This window comes from Pseudophryne corroboree, chromosome 10 (genome assembly GCF_028390025.1).
Source record: "Pseudophryne corroboree isolate aPseCor3 chromosome 10, aPseCor3.hap2, whole genome shotgun sequence".
Classification (NCBI taxonomy): domain Eukaryota; kingdom Metazoa; phylum Chordata; class Amphibia; order Anura; family Myobatrachidae; genus Pseudophryne; species Pseudophryne corroboree.
In genome coordinates, this window is record NC_086453.1 from 315,221,341 (window position 1) to 315,243,413 (window position 22,073).

General features: G+C 47.1%; 1 protein-coding gene across 4 annotated transcripts in view; it reads right to left on the minus strand.

Annotated features, from left to right (window-relative positions):
- ARHGEF12 (Rho guanine nucleotide exchange factor 12) overlaps positions 1-22,073 on the minus strand; it is a 468,564-nt gene that overhangs the window by 431,652 nt on the left and 14,839 nt on the right. The gene's annotated exons all lie outside the window — the stretch shown is intronic.

The window sequence follows — 22,073 nt, forward strand, 5'->3', positions numbered from 1 at the left end:
TGCCCAGAGGCAGGAGAAAAAGATCCACGATAAAGGACCGTATTAGTGATCGCGGCCACAAAAACACATGGATCTGGGGTTATTTTTTGCACAAAGAAAACCAAAAACGGCCCATCGGGCAAAAAATCGCATTAAAACTTTTTTGCAAAAAAAAAAAAAAAAATTAATGGGCACAACTGAATTCCCTCCATAATGTAAAGTTGCTATGGAGGCACGGACTAGCCTAACTATAACATGCAGCATAACAACAGAGCGGACCGATATGTGCATGCAGCATGTCAAGTCAATACAGTATTGTCACTGCAACCAAACAGAAAAAAGCATCTGCACACCTTACCTGCACTGCTATATGCTTTGTTCCAAAAGTGCAATTTGCACCAACTCTGAATCAGGCAATCATTAGCACTCACCTTATCTCCTGTCCCCCTACCAACATGTGTTAGTGCCATCGCTGATATTTATATAACTGTATAAGACTAGGGGGGGGGGGGGGGGGGATATCAAGTTAGCCCCAGTAAGTTACCAGGACTAATTGGATATCCCTCTTAAACCTATACTGTTATATAAATTGTCCCGCTGGGGGATATCCCATTAGCCACGATAAGCCAGAACGAGCGGCAGTTTATCTGGGATTACCTGGTGCTACACCAGGTGTGGACTCCTGACCACTCCCGATGCAGCGCTGTCATCTAACAGCTGCCATAGGAAGACAGAGTATGCGGGTCGCGGCACTGGATCGCCGGGGCTCACAGCGTCAAGTGCCAGCTCCCGGGCCACGGCGCCCTCCCTGCAGACCCAGCCTGCTGCGGCGGGCATGTGACACTAAAGGTCACCGCATGGGACACTGAAGGCCATGAGGCAGGCGAAACCAAATCCCCGGAAAGAGCCCCGTTTTCACTTTTTCTACCGAAAACACATAGGTTTCACTGATGGTTTTTTTGTTTTTGTTATTTTTTTACAGGCGATCTAATAGGATAGCCTGTAAAAAAATATTGGTGAAACATCGGGAAAAAAAAGTGCGAAAAACGGTGAGGTTGTTTCACCTCTAATTGGATACCCCCCACAAATGTTTAATTTGGAGCCGAAATATTAGTACTAACTGCACGGCCCTGTGTGCAGCAACATAATAAGCATTAGGATATGAATATCCTTAAAAGAAAACTAAGGATTAAATAGGGTGAGGTTACCTAAAGGATAAAAAAGGGGCAGACTAGATGGGCCAAGTGGTTCTCATCTGCAGTCATATTCTAGGTTTGTGTGTATGTTTACCCAAGAACAGTTACAAATGGGCGTGGCCACTGCTATGTTGAAGGTGGGTGTTTTTTGTTGTTGTTTTTAAGAGACTAATTTTAGTGAACATACTGCTAGGGTATGCAGCGGGGAAACAGAATTGTGTGGGCTTCTATGTTATGCATATTGGCACATGGTCAGCTATCAGTGGAGATATCACTGGTACACTATGTACAATATGTGGGGGTATACATCAAAGGGGGTGATCTTCACCTTACAATATATATCTGCTCTTAGGTATATGCTAGCTATTGGCATAGATTATGCTGAGCAATGAATGCACAGTACATGGCCAAACGCATGTACACACCCCTACTACTTACCTCACGTAGCCATTCCATCTATTGTTAACAGGTGAATAAAATCAAGAATACAGCTATACTGTCTCCATAGTTACACATCATGAGCAGCACAGGACAGCCCAGAGTGACATAGGACGCCTCCTAGGGTCACACAGGACAGCCCAGAGTGACATAGGACGCCTCCTAGGGTCACACAGGACAGCCCAGAGAGACATAGGACGCCTACTAGGGTCACACAGGACAGCCCAGAGAGACATAGGACGCCTCCTAGGGTCACACAGGACAGCTCAGAGTGACATAGGACGCCTCCTAGGGTCAAACAGGACAGCCCAGAGTGACATAGGACGCCTCCTAGGGTCACACAGGACAGCCCAGAGAGACATAGGACGCCTACTAGGGTCACACAGGACAGCCCAGAGAGACATAGGACGCCTCCTAGGGTCACACAGGACAGCCCAGAGAGACATAGGACGCCTTCTAGGGTCACACAGGACAGCCCAGAGTGACATAGGACGCCTCCTAGGGTCACACAGGACAGCTCAGAGAGTGACATAGGACGCCTCCTAGGGTCATACAGGACAGCCCAGAGAGACATAGGACGCCTCCTAGGGTCACACAGGACAGCTCAGAGAGACATAGGACGCCTCCTAGGGTTACACAGGACAGCCCAGAGTGACATAGGACGCCTCCTAGGGTCACATAGGACAGCCCAGAGTGACATAGGACGCCTCCTGGGGTCACACAGGACAGCTCAGAGAGTGACATAGGACGCCTCCTAGGGTCACACAGGACAGCTCAGAGAGTGACATAGGACGCCTCCTAGGGTCATACAGGACAGCTCAGAGAGTGACATAGGACGCCTCCTAGGGTCATACAGGACAGCCCAGAGAGACATAGGACGCCTCCTAGGGTCACACAGGACAGCTCAGAGAGACATAGGACGCCTCCTAGGGTCACACAGGACAGCCCAGAGTGACATAGGACGCCTCCTAGGGTCACACAGGACAGCTCAGAGAGTGACATAGGACGCCTCCTAGGGTCACACAGGACAGCTCAGAGAGTGACATAGGACGCCTCCTAGGGTCATACAGGACAGCGCAGAGAGACATAGGACGCCTCCTAGGGTCATACAGGACAGCGCAGAGAGTGACATAGGACGCCTCCTAGGGTCATACAGGACAGCCCAGAGTGACATAGGACGCCTCCTAGGGTCACACAGGACAGCTCAGATAGTGACATAGGACGCCTCCTAGGGTCACACAGGACAGCCCAGAGTGACATAGGACGCCTCCTAGGGTCACACAGGACAGCTCAGAGAGTGACATAGGACGCCTCCTAGGGTCATACAGGACAGCTCAGAGAGACATAGGACGCCTCCTAGGGTCACACAGGACAGCTCAGAGAGTGACATAGGACGCCTCCTAGGGTCACACAGGACAGCTCAGAAAGTGACATAGGACGCCTCCTAGGGTCACACAGGACAGCACAGAGAGTGACATAGGACGCCTCCTAGGGTCACACAGGACAGCCCAGAGTGACATAGGACGCCTCCTAGGGTCACACAGGACAGCTCAGAGAGTGACATAGGACGCCTCCTAGGGTCATACAGGACAGCTCAGAGAGACATAGGACGCCTCCTAGGGTCACACAGGACAGCTCAGAGAGTGACATAGGACGCCTCCTAGGGTCATACAGGACAGCCCAGAGAGACATAGGACGCCTCCTAGGGTCACACAGGACAGCTCAGAGAGTGACATAGGACGCCTCCTAGGGTCACACAGGACAGCTCAGAGAGTGACATAGGACCCCTCCTAGGGTCACACAGGACAGCCCAGAGAGTGACATAGGATGCCTCCTAGGGTCATACAGGACAGCTCAGAGAGTGACATAGGACGCCTCCTAGGGTCATACAGGACAGCCCAGAGAGACATAGGACGCCTCCTAGGGTCACACAGGACAGCTCAGAGAGTGACATAGGACGCCTCCTAGGGTCACACAGGACAGCCCAGAGTGACATAGGACGCCTCCTAGGGTCACACAGGACAGCCCAGAGTGACATAGGACGCCTCCTAGGGTCACACAGGACAGCTCAGAGAGTGACATAGGACGCCTCCTAGGGTCACACAGGACAGCTCAGAGAGTGACATAGGACGCCTCCTAGGGTCACACAGGACAGCCCAGAGAGTGACATAGGACGCCTCCTAGGGTCACACAGGACAGCTCAGAGAGTGACATAGGACGCCTCCTAGGGTCACACAGGACAGCTCAGAGAGACATAGGACGCCTCCTAGGGTCATACAGGACAGCGCAGAGAGTGACACAGGATGCCTCCTAGGGTCACACAGGACAGCTCAGAGAGACACAGGACGCTTCCTAGGGTCACACAGGATAGCTCAGAGAGAGACATAGGACGCCTACTAGGGTCACACAGGACAGCTCAGAGAGTGACATAGGACGCTTCCTAGGGTCACACAGGACAGCTCAGAGAGTGACATAGGACGCCTACTAGGGTCATACAGGACAGCTCAGAGAGACACAGGACGCTTCCTAGGGTCACACAGGACAGCTCAGAGAGACACAGGACGCCTCCTAGGGTCACACAGGACAGCTCAGAGAGTGACATAGGACGCCTCCTAGGGTCATACAGGACAGCTCAGAGAGACATAGGACGCTTCCTAGGGTCACACAGGACAGCTCAGAGAGACACAGGACGCTTCCTAGGGTCACACAGGACAGCTCAGAGAGAGACATAGGACGCCTACTAGGGTCACACAGGACAGCTCAGAGAGTGACATAGGACGCTTCCTAGGGTCACACAGGACAGCTCAGAGAGTGACATAGGACGCCTACTAGGGTCATACAGGACAGCTCAGAGAGTGACATAGGACGCCTCCTAGGGTCACACAGGACAGCTCAGAGAGTGACATAGGACACCTCCTAGGGTCACACAGGACAGCTCAGAGAGTGACATAGGACGCCTCCTAGGGTCATACAGGACAGCTCAGAGAGACATAGGACGCTTCCTAGGGTCACACAGGACAGCTCAGAGAGACACAGGACGCTTCCTAGGGTCACACAGGACAGCTCAGAGAGAGACATAGGACGCCTACTAGGGTCACACAGGACAGCTCAGAGAGTGACATAGGACGCTTCCTAGGGTCACACAGGACAGCTCAGAGAGTGACATAGGACGCCTACTAGGGTCATACAGGACAGCTCAGAGAGACACAGGACGCCTACTAGGGTCATACAGGACAGCTCAGAGAGACACAGGACGCTTCCTAGGGTCACACAGGACAGCTCAGAGAGACACAGGACGCCTCCTAGGGTCACACAGGACAGCTCAGAGAGTGACATAGGACGCCTCCTAGGGTCACACAGGACAGCTCAGAGAGTGACATAGGACGCCTCCTAGGGTCACACAGGACAGCTCAGAGACATAGGACGCCTCCTAGGGTCATACAGGACAGCTCAGAGAGTGACATAGGACGCCTCCTAGGGTCATACAGGACAGCTCAGAGAGTGACATAGGACGCCTCCTAGGGTCACACAGGACAGCTCAGAGACATAGGACGCCTCCTAGGGTCACACAGGACAGCTCAGAGAGTGACATAGGACGCCTACTAGGGTCATACAGGACAGCTCAGAGAGTGACATAGGACGCCTCCTAGGGTCACACAGGACAGCTCAGAGAGTGACATAGGACGCCTCCTAGGGTCACACAGGACAGCTCAGAGACATAGGACGCCTCCTAGGGTCACACAGGACAGCTCAGAGAGTGACATAGGACGCCTCCTAGGGTCACACAGGACAGCTCAGAGAGTGACATAGGACGCCTCCTAGGGTCATACAGGACAGCTCAGAGAGTGACATAGGACGCCTCCTAGGGTCATACAGGACAGCTCAGAGAGTGACATAGGACGCCTACTAGGGTCACACAGGACAGCTGAGAGTGACATAGGACGCCTCCTAGGGTCATACAGGACAGCTCAGAGAGTGACATAGGACGCCTTCTAGGGTCATACAGGACAGCTCAGAGAGTGACACAGGACGCCTCCTAGGGTCATACAGGACAGCTCAGAGAGACATAGGACGCCTCCTAGGGTCATACAGGACAGCTCAGAGAGACATAGGACGCCTCCTAGGGTCACACAGGACAGCTCAGAGAGTGACACAGGACGCCTCCTAGGGTCACACAGGACAGCTCAGAGAGTTACATAAGACGCCTCCTAGGGTCACACAGGACAGCTCAGAGAGAGACATAGGACGCCTCATAGGGTCACACAAGACAGCTCAGAGAGTAACATAGGACGCCTACTAGGGTCATACAGGACAGCTCAGAGAGTGACATAGGACGCCTCCTAGGGTCATACAGGACAGCTCAGAGAGTAACATAGGAAGCCTACTAGGGTCATACAGGACAGCTCAGAGTGACACAGGTTGCCTACTTTTGTCAAAGTCAGAAAAATGTCTCAATGCACGTTGCCATATTTGCACCGCACACTGGTCCGCGCTGCGCGTGCGTACGCTCTCCCGTGGAGGCGCATACCCGCAATAGCGTGCACTCGCAGGCGCGGTATGCGTATTTACGGTAGAGTTTATGTGGTCGTAGCGTGCGACTCATTCGTTACATATTTTCACAATTAATGTAGTTTATAGATCATGGTCCCTTTGATAGATTCTGAAAGTTTGGTTAAAATACAATGTCCCAGATCTGAGGAATCCCTCTTTATATCGTACGAAGGGTCTAACAGGAATCATACAGCAGTGTTTGGTACCCATCGGAAGAGTATTTAATTAGCAATATTCCGGTGTTGGTTTGGAGCGTATTAATCGCTCGTGCGAATAGTTATGGACATAAGAAGTTTATGTCCATTTCTATTATTTACTCATACTCAGGTATGCGGCGGGAAACCCAGTTTCCCACCCACCTGAGCTGTTGGAAATCGTCACAGCCCACCTGTATGAATCTCCCTATGACCTTTTGTTATGATGCAGGGCCGAATTCCTTCGGCCAATGGACAATGGGATTGTAGGACCATGAGATTGCATTGTGTGTGGGGCATAAATAGGCAGGCCGACCACATCCAGCTCTCACTCTCTCATCAACGGTTATCTGCTGATAGCCGGGAGCTGGATATCGAGGCGCAGGCGATCATACCCTTTGTGCGTAAGTTTCTCTCCGTAATCATTGTCTTTCTGTGAGCCAATTTCTCTCCATCTCTCTCTCCATCTCTCTCTCTCTCACTCTCCTCTTTTCTCTTATATCTCCCATAGTATTATAGTATTGTATTGTATTTCATTTAGGTCAGAGTAGTATTGTCTTTTTGTATTTATTGTTTAGTTCTGTGGTTAGGAAGTCTCTGTTATATTGTAGTGTATCATTTGTACTGTTATCCCCTTTTTACAAGTATATTAGATATAATACAGTTAATAGGCTTTGGAACCTAAACCAGTATCTGTGCATTTTCTATAGTGTTAAGTGTTCACTTGAGCGTCGGTGACGCTCAAGCAGCTTTGTAGTTAGTCAGGTTACACAAGGTTGCATTTACACCCTGTACTCACATTAAGGTATTCAGTGTATTTCATTGGTATAAGGTTTTAACATAAAGGTATAGTGTTGTGAGCGTCTGCATCGCTGGTGACCTCCTCGTGGTCTCGAGCGCACGCTACGCTACAGCGAATCATTCCCCTAGACATAACCAATAACGTGTCCTGTGATCACTGGGCCGTGAGCGAACGTGACGCTTGAGCGTCTCGCCTACGGCTGAGAGATCGCTACGCCAATAGCGTACCATTACGGTACTTCTTAAGTAAACAGCGTACAGTGTTCTTAGCTTCATAAAGGGTTGTTTATACGACAAGGAATTTAGCATTGTCAATTGGGGACTCGTCCGATCCTTCTCATATCTGCACTAGGTAGATCAGCAGACATTATCCCTCCAGCAAAAGGGTGGGAGGTTGTCTCGCAGTTGCTGACGGGATAAGCGTCTGCTTCGCTTAGATAAAGAGTGCTGAAGGAACCCGGTAACCGGAAGTAAGAACAAAACGCTTGTGTCTTTTTAAAACTGTTTATTTTTCTTTTGTCTTGCGTACGCACGCATATATCTGCATTTCTGTTTCATTTTCGTATATCACTATTCCTGTTTGCCAATTTTTATAGTTGATAGAAAGTGCTAAAAAGAGATTTGCTGTTATTTCATAGTAGAGGTAATAGTTAAAGTATAGAACAACACACGATTTGTCTAGGAGATAAGGCAGTCAGTGTGGATTGCGGTAGATGATCAGGGATCATTTACATTGATAAAAGTATATATATTGTGTTACGGTGGATCTTTGCATTGCGTACACGTGTCGCTAACAAAGACTAGCGTACGCAATCCAAAAGGCAGACGCACGCAACGTTCATTACGCAACGTAGCGTCCGGTTACGCCCACGTAGCTCAAGTTGTGATAAAGTGAAGTAACGCAAAGGCGATAATTAACGCACAGCGGTAGATAACGCGACGCGGTAAATAACGCAAATCTATTTTTGGAAAAATCTGAAATTTAGTTTAACAGATCCTGCTCCTAATTGGTAACACTTTTGGCCTAAAGACAATTTCTGCGCAGAAATAGATATAGAAACAAAGTGTACATGTGTTGAGTGAGTGTGTTTTGTATACAAAAGTTTATATAACTTTAAGGTGGAACCAAAAGGAAAGCCGGGTACTCGTCAAGGGACATACGTGTAAGTGACATATACGGTGGCTAGGGAGGCATCCCTGGTTAAATAATATTTGAGCATTAGAGTATAGCGGACCATAAGGTAACAAGACCAGGAGGTCATAAGGTAACAGGTAAAATAGACAAAGAGGTCCGCTATAAAAGTCCAGTGGCACAACGCCTGGGGTGTTGGTGCAGAACCCATATAGGCCATACAAGCTCTTGCTGAAGGAATCGCGGCCGGAAACATCGATTCCATTGATCTTTCAGTACATGACAAGTAGTGCTCGTGTACTGAACGATTGGACCGCACGTAATTGTGTGCAGTAGTTAGTAATCTGACCTAATACCATTAGAGTAAAGTGGTCACAAACGCTATTTGTACATTCTGACGTGATTTGTGTAATTTTTTATTTTTGGAAGGGAAGTTCGCTGGTCACTCAGGAACTATCCAACAACCGATACTTGCTGGGGAACGCGCCCCAGTAAATAAAGGTTCACAGGGGCCCTAGGTTGGGTACAGCAGCTCTGGTTACAGTGATTGCAGTACTGGCCAACGTGGGCGAGAAGTAAGTGGGGTACTTGATAAACCACCACCGCCGGCCTGCCCAAGGACATCTTGGTTTGTTTGTAAGGGTTCGCTGAAAACCTTGAGATAAAGATCCAAGGAGGAATAAGCAACGCCTGCAGATTATGGGGGCCATTTGTTCAGGTAGGGGGCGATCAACCTCGGTTCGGGTTGATTCAGAGAACCGACCAGTTGGGTCGGCACGATATGTAATGTGTGAAAAATACGGCAGTCACACAGAGGTTTTATGTGATGAATGGGAGAGAATGACTGTACAAGACAGGGACAAATTCCCAAGAATAGGTAGCTTCAGTCCAGAAGTGTTACAAAATTTAAGGAGGAGGATATGTCTCGTAAAATCAACAAAGAGACGAATTCAACATCATGATTGTTTACAGTTATGGCACCAGGAAGGTGAGATACAGAGAGGGTTGGCTCTGGCGGCAGGATCTGGGGCAGTCAGGAAGTTGATTGCCACAGCTCCTCCTCCACCATACATTGCAGGAGAGAAGTTGATTGCGGAGAGAAACGCACTGGGTTGTAAAACACAAACTCTTAGTAACACTGTAAATGTTAATGATGTTAACCAAATAACTCATGCAAGTATTAACCCGTGCAAGTTGTACCCTGTTTTGAACCTTCCTCAGGAGTGTGATCAAGAAGAAGATTCGGCAACAATTTCAGCTCTCTCTCTTGCGGCCACCATAGCAGAGACCACAGTAGGCACAGCAACACCCACGAGATTAGTGAAAGCCCCTAGCGGAGGGATAGGTGAGGTCGTGTCAACGGGTAAGTACGGCACCATGCACTACACTGAAACAATTGTACCACAACAAGTTGTAGAATCTACACAGGAAGAGGCTGTTAGAATTGCTCCTGTAAGGGTAATAGCAGTTCCCAATGGAAAAACAGATGTGTCTGGAGCCACTCCCATAAGGAACATTGCCATGTACACTCCATTTTCCCGAATGGAATTAAGAACAATAGTGTCCGAATTTCCTGACCCCAGGAAGGATTTAGTTGCTAGCCAAAAATACATCAGGGATTTAGGTAACACTGTAGAACCCAACAACAAGGATTGGCAGATACTGCTAAGAGCTTGTTTACCTTCCAATGTTGATGCAACTCAGTTTTTAGCTGATTGTGCATTGGATAAAGATGTACCGCTTACAGACGTGTACAACAAGGATAATGTAAAAAGGATAAATTTACAGCTAAAAGAGTATTTCCCAGCCGTTGTTAAATGGAATAAAATATTTTCCATTAAGCAAAAGGAGTCCGAAACGGCAATAGAATATTTTCACCGGGCACTATTAGAAATGGCAAAGTACACTGGTATAGAAGACATTAAGACCAACCCAAACCATCGAGAAGTAGCAGTATCTGTACTGATGGATGGTTTAAAGGAAACATTAAAGACTAGGGTTCAGACCACGCAACCATGCTGGCGAGGTCTGTCAGTGTCCGGCTTGAGAGAGGCTGCTATTGATCACGACAGAAATATCACTAGGCACAGGGAGTCGCAAAGTGATAAGTTGATGTCCGTAAGTATACAGGCGCTGACCACAAGGCAGCCTGCGTATGTACCACCGAATCCTGTGGGTAAGGCAAGTGTAATAACATGTTTTTCTTGTAACAGACCGGGACACTATGCACGAGAATGTAGAACAAAGAATGTACAAAGATCTTTTCAACCCCCTAGACAACAACACAACACACGACATTGGGAGCAGGGTCCACAGAGGCGGAGTTTTGAGCCACATACAGGGGAAACAAAAAGATATCCCCCGAACAGAGATTGGCATGCCTCTGGTAGTTCCCAGCTAACTCCCCCACAAGTAGTTGCTGCCAATGGGATTCAGGGAGGTCAGCATACCCAATAGGGGTGTGGCCATACCTGTAATCTGCAGCCAGTTAAGTTGATTGCCAGTCTTGGAAGCGAACCAGAGATTGCAATCAATGTAGCTGGTAAAACTTTAAACTTTCTTGTAGACACAGGGGCGGCCAAGTCAGTGATAAATTCGACAGTGGGCATGAGAACCACTGGTAGGACAATTCCAGCCATGGGAGTAACAGGAGTAGTCCAGCACTACCCTGTTAGCAAACCAGCCGAGATTACAATAGGGCCTTTGCATACCAAGCATTCCTTTTTGCTGGCTGCATCGGCACCAACTAATCTCCTGGGTAGAGACTTACTATGTAAAATGGGTTGCGTCATTTATTGTACTCCTGAAGGTGTATTCTTGGACATCCCTGAGAATCACGCTCAGGAAGTACGAGACATGTTAGACTCCCCATCAAAATTAATGTCACATTCCATTATGACAAATAGGAATCCATCCCAAGTAGAAGAGATGACATCTCAGATACCAGAGTCACTTTGGACAAAAGATGGACAGGACACTGGATTAATGGCAAATGTAGCTCCAGTAGTTGTACAAGTAAAAGATGGTAGGATAGCTCCAAAAATCCCACAGTATCCTCTGAAGCCAGAGGTGGAGTTAGGAGTTTTTCCCGTAATAGAGCGCTTGCTACAACAGGGCATTCTAGTAAGAACGTCCAGCACAGCAAATAGTCCCATCTTCCCTGCTAAAAAGAGTGGGGGGAGGGGTTACAGGCTAGTGCAGGATCTAAGGGGGATTAACAAAATAGTTGAGAGTCAGTTCCCCGTAGTGCCTAATCCAGCTGTCATCCTAATGCAAATTCCTCCCACTGCCAAATTTTTCACTGTTATTGACCTCTGCTCCGCTTTCTTTTCGGTACCTCTGCACCCTGACAGCCAATATTTGTTTGCATTCACATACAGAGGAGTCCAATACACGTGGACTCGGTTACCCCAAGGTTTCATAGACAGTCCAAGTATATTTTCTCAGGCTTTGCATGATTGTTTACAGTCTTTCCAACCAGACAGTGGATCAGTATTGATACAGTATGTGGACGATTTATTACTGTGTTCAGATTCACTGGAAGCATCTCTGAAGGATACGAAACAGCTCCTGTTTCATCTTTCAGACACAGGTCACAAGGTTTCCAAAGACAAGTTGCAATTATGCCAAGCTAAGGTAAAATATTTGGGACACTGTCTAACACAAGGACTGAGACACCTGACCGCTGATAGAATCCAAGCCATTAGAGACATGACACTGCCACAAACCCAGCAACAGATCAGGACGTTTTTAGGAATGTGTGGGTATTGCCGTAATTGGATCCCAGGGTTTTCCATATTGGCGCTACCTTTGCAGGAAATGGTCTCTTCAAACAAACCTGATCGGATTTCGCATACAGACGAATCTGAAACAGCATTTGAGAGACTCAAACAGTGCCTAACGCAGGCACCAGCACTAGGTATGCCAGACTATGGGAAACCCTTTGAACTATACGGAACAGAAAGTGCTGGGTGCGCAGCAGGTGTACTAACACAAAAACACGGTGACGCCAGCAGGCCAATTGCATACTACAGCGCCCAGCTAGACACGGTAGCGCGATCCCTCCCCACATGCTTGCGTAGCGTTGCGGCGATAGCATTGCTAGTGACGAAAAGCGAAGATGTCGTGCTAGGCCACAATCTCACAATCCATACACCGCATGCGGTATCTGCCTTATTGAATTCTGCCCAAACCAGACACGTCTCATCAGCAAGGTTTACAAGATGGGAATTGGCATTAATGGCCCCCGTAAACATCACCATAAGGAGATGCAGTGCATTAAACCCTGCAACATTTCTCCCAGGTGTGCCTGGTCAGACACAAAGGGTGGAAGGTGAGAGTGATGGGGAAGGAGGATTTAATGCAAAGGAAGATACACATGATTGTATGGAATATTTGACCCAAAATTTTACCGCAAGGCCTGACATCAGTGACAATCCACTGGAAGATGCAGAACTCACGTTCTACACGGACGGTAGTTGTCACAGACAGTCAGACTCGGGAGACTTGTGTACTGGATACGCAGTCGTAGATGACCAAGACACCATAGAAGCGGAACCGCTAGGCCCACCTCACTCAGCCCAGGTTGCTGAACTGGTCGCCCTAACCAGAGCATGTGAATTGGCTAAGGGTAAATCTGCCAATATCTACACCGATTCTAGATACGCCTTCGGGGTAGTCCATGATTTCGGAGCGCTATGGCGGCTCAGAAATTTCATGACGGCGGCTGGTACACCGATAGCGCATGCAGCTCACATAAAAAGGCTTCTAACAGCGATACAGGAACCCGACAGAGTGGCTGTTATCAAATGTAAAGCACATACATATAGTCAAGACCCAGTATCCCTTGGTAACAGCCGAGCAGACGAAGCCGCAAAGCTTGCAGCTGCTACCCCCACACGGACAGACACCACACAGTTGATGGTATTTAATACCATCAACACACAGAAGTTGTGCGAGATGCAGAATTTGTGTTCCACACAGGAAAGAGCAGTCTGGAAGGCAAAGGGATATGGCCAGGAGTCCTCAGGGCTCTGGACGGATGGACATGGTAAACCAGTGGCCCCCAGGGCATACCTTCCATGTCTGGCTGAAGCAGCTCACGGGCTGACTCATCTAGGCAAGGAGGGGATGTGCAAATTGGTAAGAGCATACTGGTGCGCCCCAGGATTCTCCTCTCATGCGGGTAAAAGAGCAATGTCATGCCTTACCTGTCTGAGAAAGAATATTGGAAAAGCAATACCTACAGAACCATCCCATATCCCACCTGCCGGCGGCCCTTTCCAGGTAATACAAATTGACTTCATTCAATTACCCCCATGTAGAAATTTGAAATATGTACTTGTCTGTATAGATGTTTTCTCGAATTGGGTCGAAGCTTTTCCAGCAGCTACAAATACCGCTATGTTTACAGCTAAGAAAATTGTGCAGGAATTTGTATGTAGATATGGTATCCCTAGAATCATTGAAAGTGATAGGGGTACCCATTTTACAGGTGATGTCTTTCAAGGAATGTGTAAGTTAATGGGAATTGATAGCAAGCTGCACACTCCGTACCGTCCACAGGCGAGTGCGAAGGTCGAAAGAGTGAACAGCACTATTAAAAATAAATTGAGTAAAGTAATGGCAGAGACAGGATTGACGTGGCCAGAAGCTTTACCCATTGTTTTGTATAGCATCAGAACCACTCCCAGGTCCCCTCTTAATCTGTCTCCTTTTGAAATTCTGTTTGGTCGACAACCGCATGTCATGATTAACCCTCAGGATGATTTGAAATGTAACAATGAAGTAACTGTAAAGTACTTGATTAACATGAGTAAACAGTTGAGGAATCAAAATGATAATCTGAAGTTGGTGATTCCTGATTTACCAGATAGTAATTGTCATGACATTGAACCTGGGGATTATGTAATGATACGAAATTTTCTACGCTCAGGTTGTCTTATTGATAGATGGGAAGGACCATACCAGGTCTTATTGACCAGCACCACAGCATTGAAGGTTGCTGAGAGAGAGACTTGGGTCCATTCATCCCACTGCAAAAAGGTTGCTGATCCAGAGAAGTCCCGTGACAAGGAACAGACGGTAGAGGTTGTATCACTGGAGTGTCTGTTCCAGGAGGACTGAGGCGGCACCTGAGCCTTGAAGATCGAAAGCAGCTGTCGACTCCCCTCTCCCTTTTATTGTTTTCTCCACTTCCCATCCCCTCTCCCTTAAAATTTCTTTTTCCCCCTTCTCATTCTTCTCTATTTCCTCCTCAAAGATGGACTTGCCCCAAGAGACTGTGATCCGGATTTTGATGTTAACCATGATGTTGACCAGAGCAGTCTGTTCCGGCGAGAGTACCATAGAGGTCGAGAGAGGTTCTGGAATGGGTTCCGATTATGATGATGGAGGCGTAGTTTTCCAAGATCAACCAAACCAACAAGCAAAGGCGAGTATCAGAAAACGATCCGATAGAAGAAATTGTGATGGATTGTTAGCTGAAGAAAATTGTATCTGTAGGCTCTGTGATAATCTGGTTGAAGATGGATGCATAAAGAAATGCCAATCCAGTTTTAATATCCATATGGACCGGCATCCATTGAGTGACTATCACTCTCTAGTGGGTAACGTGTTAAACCAAACAGATTGTTGGGTATGCTCTCAAGTACCTCAGGGTCACAGTAAATCAGGGCTAGTACCATTTCCTTTAACGTTAGGGGAGGTACTTGAGCTAAGTGGTGGGAGATCGGTGGACCGGAGGTTTAACATCTCCAGCCCTCCTAGTTTGAAGCTCCACCAATACCATGTGGATAGGTCCCTCTTATGTTTTAACATCTCCAATCCCAGAAAGCCGGGAAATTGGGAAGTGTCATGGAGCAACCTTACCATGACCTTTTCACACAGAGCAGATAGAATGCCTACAGATACAGAGCTCGTACGCCACATAGCCAGTAGAGGAAAATCTTTCCGGTATCGATATGCCTTAGGAAATAGGATTACTAGAGTTGGAGAGGTATCACCAGGATACTGTGCACATATCGTACAAACCGATACGTGCATTAGGCAGATGGAAGAATTAGGGTCAGGAGATTTCACCTGGAAGGTTTGTAACATGGTCATGTCCTTCTCCGTCCCATGTGTTCTCCCCGATGATGCATATTTCATATGCGGGAGAAAGGCGTACAAGTGGCTTGCCCCAAACTCTGAAGGATTGTGTTATATTGGAAAAGTATTGCCTGAAGTGATGACTGTTACACATGACAAAATGAAGGACATACACCGTGGTGCCCAAGCTCCTTATACTCACACTCATTACGAGCACCGAGTTAAAAGACAACTGTCAGAAAGGTTAGAGCATCCGGCCTCTGATCTTATCCATGAATCCACCGGGATTCAGGTTCTGGTAGCGTTAGATTTCACTCGTACCGCTCGAGGTGTGATGAATTATAAATACATTTCTGCACTCGCCAATTTGTTAGATAATATCACTGAAATGTATGATGACACGTTTAGATACACTGGAAGAGAACTTCAAGCTTACAAAACAGAACTAGTTCAGCATAGGATGGTTCTTAATTATCTTACAGCAGTAACAGGCGGATATTGTGTTACATTGGCAACACAGTACGGCATAAAGTGTTGCACGTATATCACAAATAGCACCGAGGATCCGGTAGAGGTCATAGACCAAAAGATGGACGATATTCTCCAATTGAAGTGGGAATTTCGTCGAAAACACAATCTCACCCTTGCTGCTGTAGGTAATGAGCTGACTGGTTGGGTGTCATGGTTGAACCCGCGAAATTGGTTCTCCGGTTTAGGAGACTGGGCTCAAGGAGTCATAATGGATGTTGGAAAGTTTCTCCTATGTATCTTGGGTGTTGTTATATCGATTGGATTAATATTTAGATGCGGGCAGGCTTTAATGAGGTGCAAACAAAGTACAAAAGTGATGAGCTTGAGGAGCGAGGAAACTGTAATTAACCTGGATTTAATTTATGACCCAATGATAGAAACCAGAATGTGATGAAAATGCGATTATACGGTCCGTTTCTTTCACCTGTTTTTCTGCTTTTCTCCCAGATACAAAGACCCCCTTGGACGAGGAAGCTGACGAGACGAGATGTATACAGACAAGCACCAAAGAAGAAGATTTGACAACTTTAAATATGGACACTTGATGAACTTTGCCATGGATCCCCAGTTTCCCTAGTATTTTTAAACTTACGCTAGCCCAACATTTTTTTGTAAATCTGATGGCTCAGACAAAGCTATTTGCTAATGCCCAAGGAGCAATACAGCGCAAAGAAGACGACTCTCAACAGATACCGAACACAACTTCAACAACAGATGTACATTTCCCTGACATAGAATATCATTGCATTTTTCGTAAGTGTTCTTTATCTTCATCTCTACAACCCCCAGGTAACGACACACATAGACGATAGGGAATACAGGCACAGATAGCAGCAACCACATACCTCCCCCATTCATGTATCATCAACTAAAATGTGCATCCCCATTTTGTTACAACCACAGCCGAAATGAGCTCGGTAGAGTTTGACAGCCCATCCACAGACCTGTACCACAGGATAAGAAGGAATTCAAATGTATACTTCGCAATACCTCGAAGCTTGATTTACCACACGTACGGCACGATGATACATGACCCTCCAAACATGGACTCATACACACATGCTTCTACTTTCTCACTAGGTCATACCCTCTTCACACCTACTCCACTCTTCTCCCCTACCCAACCATGGAAATCAATTAACCCCTGACTTACATTTTTCTCCTTAAATGTTTTGTGGCAGTTATTATTGACTGCCAAAGGGTGGACTGTCAAAGTCAGAAAAATGTCTCAATGCACGTTGCCATATTTGCACCGCACACTGGTCCGTGCTGCGCATGCGTACGCTCTCCCGTGGAGGCGCATACCCGCAATAGCGTGCACTCGCAGGCGCGGTATGCGTATTTACGGTAGAGTTTATGTGGTCGTAGCGTGCGACTCATTCGTTACATATTTTCACAATTAATGTAGTTTATAGATCATGGTCCCTTTGATAGATTCTGAAAGTTTGGTTAAAATACAATGTCCCAGATCTGAGGAATCCCTCTTTATATCGTACGAAGGGTCTAACAGGAATCATACAGCAGTGTTTGGTACCCATCGGAAGAGTATTTAATTAGCAATATTCCGGTGTTGGTTTGGAGCGTATTAATCGCTCGTGCGAATAGTTATGGACATAAGAAGTTTATGTCCATTTCTATTATTTACTCATACTCAGGTATGCGGCGGGAAACCCAGTTTCCCACCCACCTGAGCTGTTGGAAATCGTCACAGCCCACCTGTATGAATCTCCCTATGACCTTTTGTTATGATGCAGGGCCGAATTCCTTCGGCCAATGGACAATGGGATTGTAGGACCATGAGATTGCATTGTGTGTGGGGCATAAATAGGCAGGCCGACCACATCCAGCTCTCACTCTCTCATCAACGGTTATCTGCTGATAGCCGGGAGCTGGATATCGAGGCGCAGGCGATCATACCCTTTGTGCGTAAGTTTCTCTCCGTAATCATTGTCTTTCTGTGAGCCAATTTCTCTCCATCTCTCTCTCCATCTCTCTCTCTCTCTCTCTCCTCTTTTCTCTTATATCTCCCATAGTATTATAGTATTGTATTGTATTTCATTTAGGTCAGAGTAGTATTGTCTTTTTGTATTTATTGTTTAGTTCTGTGGTTAGGAAGTCTCTGTTATATTGTAGTGTATCATTTGTACTGTTATCCCCTTTTTACAAGTATATTAGATATAATACAGTTAATAGGCTTTGGAACCTAAACCAGTATCTGTGCATTTTCTATAGTGTTAAGTGTTCACTTGAGCGTCGGTGACGCTCAAGCAGCTTTGTAGTTAGTCAGGTTACACAAGGTTGCATTTACACCCTGTACTCACATTAAGGTATTCAGTGTATTTCATTGGTATAAGGTTTTAACATAAAGGTATAGTGTTGTGAGCGTCTGCATCGCTGGTGACCTCCTCGTGGTCTCGAGCGCACGCTACGCTACAGCGAATCATTCCCCTAGACATAACCAATAACGTGTCCTGTGATCACTGGGCCGTGAGCGAACGTGACGCTTGAGCGTCTCGCCTACGGCTGAGAGATCGCTACGCCAATAGCGTACCATTACGGTACTTCTTAAGTAAACAGCGTACAGTGTTCTTAGCTTCATAAAGGGTTGTTTATATGACAAGGAATTTAGCATTGTCACTTTCTAACCCAGTTCACGAAATACCTGCTCTGCTAGAGCTGCCCAAGTAAACTCTAGGTGCTACTACTGAGACATGGAAATGCCAGGAAGCTACAACTCAGCAGAAGGCCATACAGACTCCCAGTAAAGAGATGACTGATGCACGCAGACCATAAAAATAGTCTGTAATCAATAAATTCAAGATGACCCTGAAAGGGTCATTAAACTCCCCCTCTACCCCCTGATTTTGGGGTACCAGCAGTAGGCTGAAAGTTCTAGATCTAGTTAAGAATTGGGGATTCCTCACGCATTTGTAATTAAAAAAATATATATATTAAGCCGTTCATTTAAATTCTGCTAGGAGTAAAATAAACTGATGAATACATGGGGAGAAGACATTTGCGACAAACGACCTCTAGAGCAGAGTACGCAGAGACTTGTAAAGAATAAAAGTACAGATTTTTAAATTGGATATAAATGTAAAAACAACAATTTAATACAACACTGGAGAAAGGTCCGGAAAATAGTCCATAAATTAATTCTGGGGTAGTACAGTGAAATGTATGTATTTGTAGCAGGCAGTTTTTAAGGAAAAGGTGTGTAGGTAGGTCCCCAAAGAAGGAATGGGCATGTAAAGAGTGAACACTAAATTGTTTTATCCCTCCTTTAAATCATCCAGTCAATCATATTCCAGTATGATGATCCTTCCACAATACCCTGGCTTGTGTGCATGGCATGGCATCAATTGGGGCAAACACAGAAGGAGGTCAGGAAAAAGTGACAGAGCAGAGAGAGATGGGCTGGTACCAATCTTACACAAAACATATAAGCAGAGACGACATAAGTTTAGCTGTAGCGTATTCAGCAATGCATACGTAAGGAAATAAAAAACAACTTTGAGATTTCGGTGCCCGTAAGGCTTCCCGGGCTCCTCTATGGTGTATACGTGTTAAAATACTAAACAATTAAAATGACAAATACAGCTGTTTTCTAAAGGGTAAAATGTGCAAATAAGACAAATAAAAGGTAAATTCTGCAAATAATAACTATGGGGGAGATACAGAGATGGACGCAGCCGCACGTCTGGATGCAGCGGACACGTCCATCTAGTCTGCGCACGCGTACCATCCGCAGCATACTTGCGCGACCCTTCTCCTTGCAGACGCATTCAGGAAAGATGCTGCAGCAAGGTGATTTACAGCGGCGGGCATCTGGGATTCAGCGTAAAGGGGGCGTGATGCGAGTCACACGTAGCCGCAAGTCACACGCAGCCGCTCCAATACAACAAAATGGCGGCAGATCGCTGCCAGTGCAAGTAATGGCCACCCAGTAAATTTGCGCAACAAGTAATGGACACCCAGTTAATTGCGCTCAGCAGCACAAACTGCTGAAGATTGCCCAAAACTTCAGACGGGAGCTGTGGGCGCGAGTAAACAATTGAATCGCCCTCAGACTCCGAAGGGATATTGCTTCATGTGACCACACCAAAATCAATGTTAGATAATTGTACGGCGTTACAAAGATATAATTATTGAATTAAGCATCTGTCAATATTACAAAGTTGGTTTCATATCAGACTCCTGATAAAACTAAATGGAAATACATTGATTTGCTCTCGGTTGCTGGCATTATAAAGCTTGGCGGGTCATTCCATGCCAGTTCACCCAGGCATGAAACCCACGACTCAGATTTTCAGGATACTTTGTACACTTGATACTACCATGTAGCTACTAACCTATGTCAAATTTTTCTTCTCTGGGCCTCACAGTTTTTGAGACATAGGGGGTTGGGGGAATATGCAATTGCGGTCGAATTCCGGGTGGAATTCGACACAATTCGACAGTCGAATTCCGGCCGGGGGGGTGCCGGAATTCGACATATTCAATACAAAACGGATTCGACAGTCCCGCTGTCGAAAAACGGAGGAATTGATGGAAAAGTGCGTCCTGGATTCGACTTTTCAGACGGTGCCGAAATGGTTAAAAAACACGGGAGAAAAATGCGTGGGGTCCCCCCTCCTAAGCATAACCAGCCTTGGGCTCTTTGAGCCGGTCCTGGTTGCAAAAATATGGGGGGGGGGATGACAGGGGATCCCCCGTATTTTAACAACCAGCACCGGGCTCTGCGCCTGGTCCTGGTGCAAAAAATACGGGGGACAAAGAGAGTATTTTTTGTACCAGCACCGGGCTCTACTAGCTGGACAGATAATGCCACAGCCGGGGGACACTTTTATACCGCTCCCTGCGGCCGTGGCATTAAATACCCAACTAGTCACCCCTGGCCGGGATACCCTGGAGGAGTGGGGACCCCTTAAATCAAGGGGTCCCCCCCCAGCCACCCAAGGGCCAGGGGTGAAGCCCGAGGATGTCCCCCCCCCATCCAAGGGCTGCGGATGGGGGGCTGATAGCCTTGTTGAAAATGAAAGAATATTGTTTTTTGCAGAAGAACTACAAGTCCCAGCAAGCCTCCCCCGCAAGCTGGTACTTGGAGAACCACAAGTATCAGCATGCGGGGGGAAACGGGCCCGCTGGTACCTGTAGTTCTTCTGCAAATAAAATACCCAAATAAAGACAGGACACGCACACCTTGACAAGTACAACTTTATTACATACTTGCCGACACATACATTCTTACCTATGTTGACACGCCGACTCTGTCCACGTCTCCAATGTCGACGACAATCCGGGTTACCTGAAAATAAAATTATACTCGCCTAAATCCAGTGTCCAGTGATATTTGTAATCCACGTACTTTGCAACAAAAAAAAAAAAGAATTTACTCACCGGTAATTCTATTTCTCGTAGTCCGTAGTGGATGCTGGGGACTCCGTAAGGACCATGGGGAATAGACGGGCTCCGCAGGAGACTGGGCACTCTATAGAAAGATTTAGGACTATCTGGTGTGCACTGGCTCCTCCCCCTATGACCCTCCTCCAAGCCTCAGTTAGGAACTGTGCCCGGAAGAGCTGACACAATAAGGAAGGATTTTTGAATCCCGGGTAAGACTCATACCAGCCACACCATATAACACGTGATAGGAACCCCGGGTAACAGTATGATAACAAACGGAGCCTCTGAAGAGATGGCTCACAACAAAACCCGATTTTTGTAACAATAACTATGTACAGGTATTGCAGACAATCCGCACTTGGGATGGGCGCCCAGCATCCACTACGGACTACGAGAAATAGAATTACCGGTGAGTAAATTCTTATTTTCTCTGACGTCCTAGTGGATGCTGGGGACTCCGTAAGGACCATGGGGATTATACCAAAGCTCCCAAACGGGCGGGAGAGTGCGGATGACTCTGCAGCACCGAATGAGAGAATTCCAGGTCCTCCTCAGCCAGGGTATCAAATTTGTAGAATTTTGCAAACGTGTTTGCCCCCGACCAAGCAGCTGCTCGGCAAAGTTGTAAAGCCGAGACCCCTCGGGCAGCCGCCCAAGATGAGCCCACCTTCCGTGTGGAATGGGCTTTTACAGATTTTGGCTGCGGTAAGCCTAACGCAGAATGCGCCAGCTGAATAGTGCTACAAATCCAGCGCG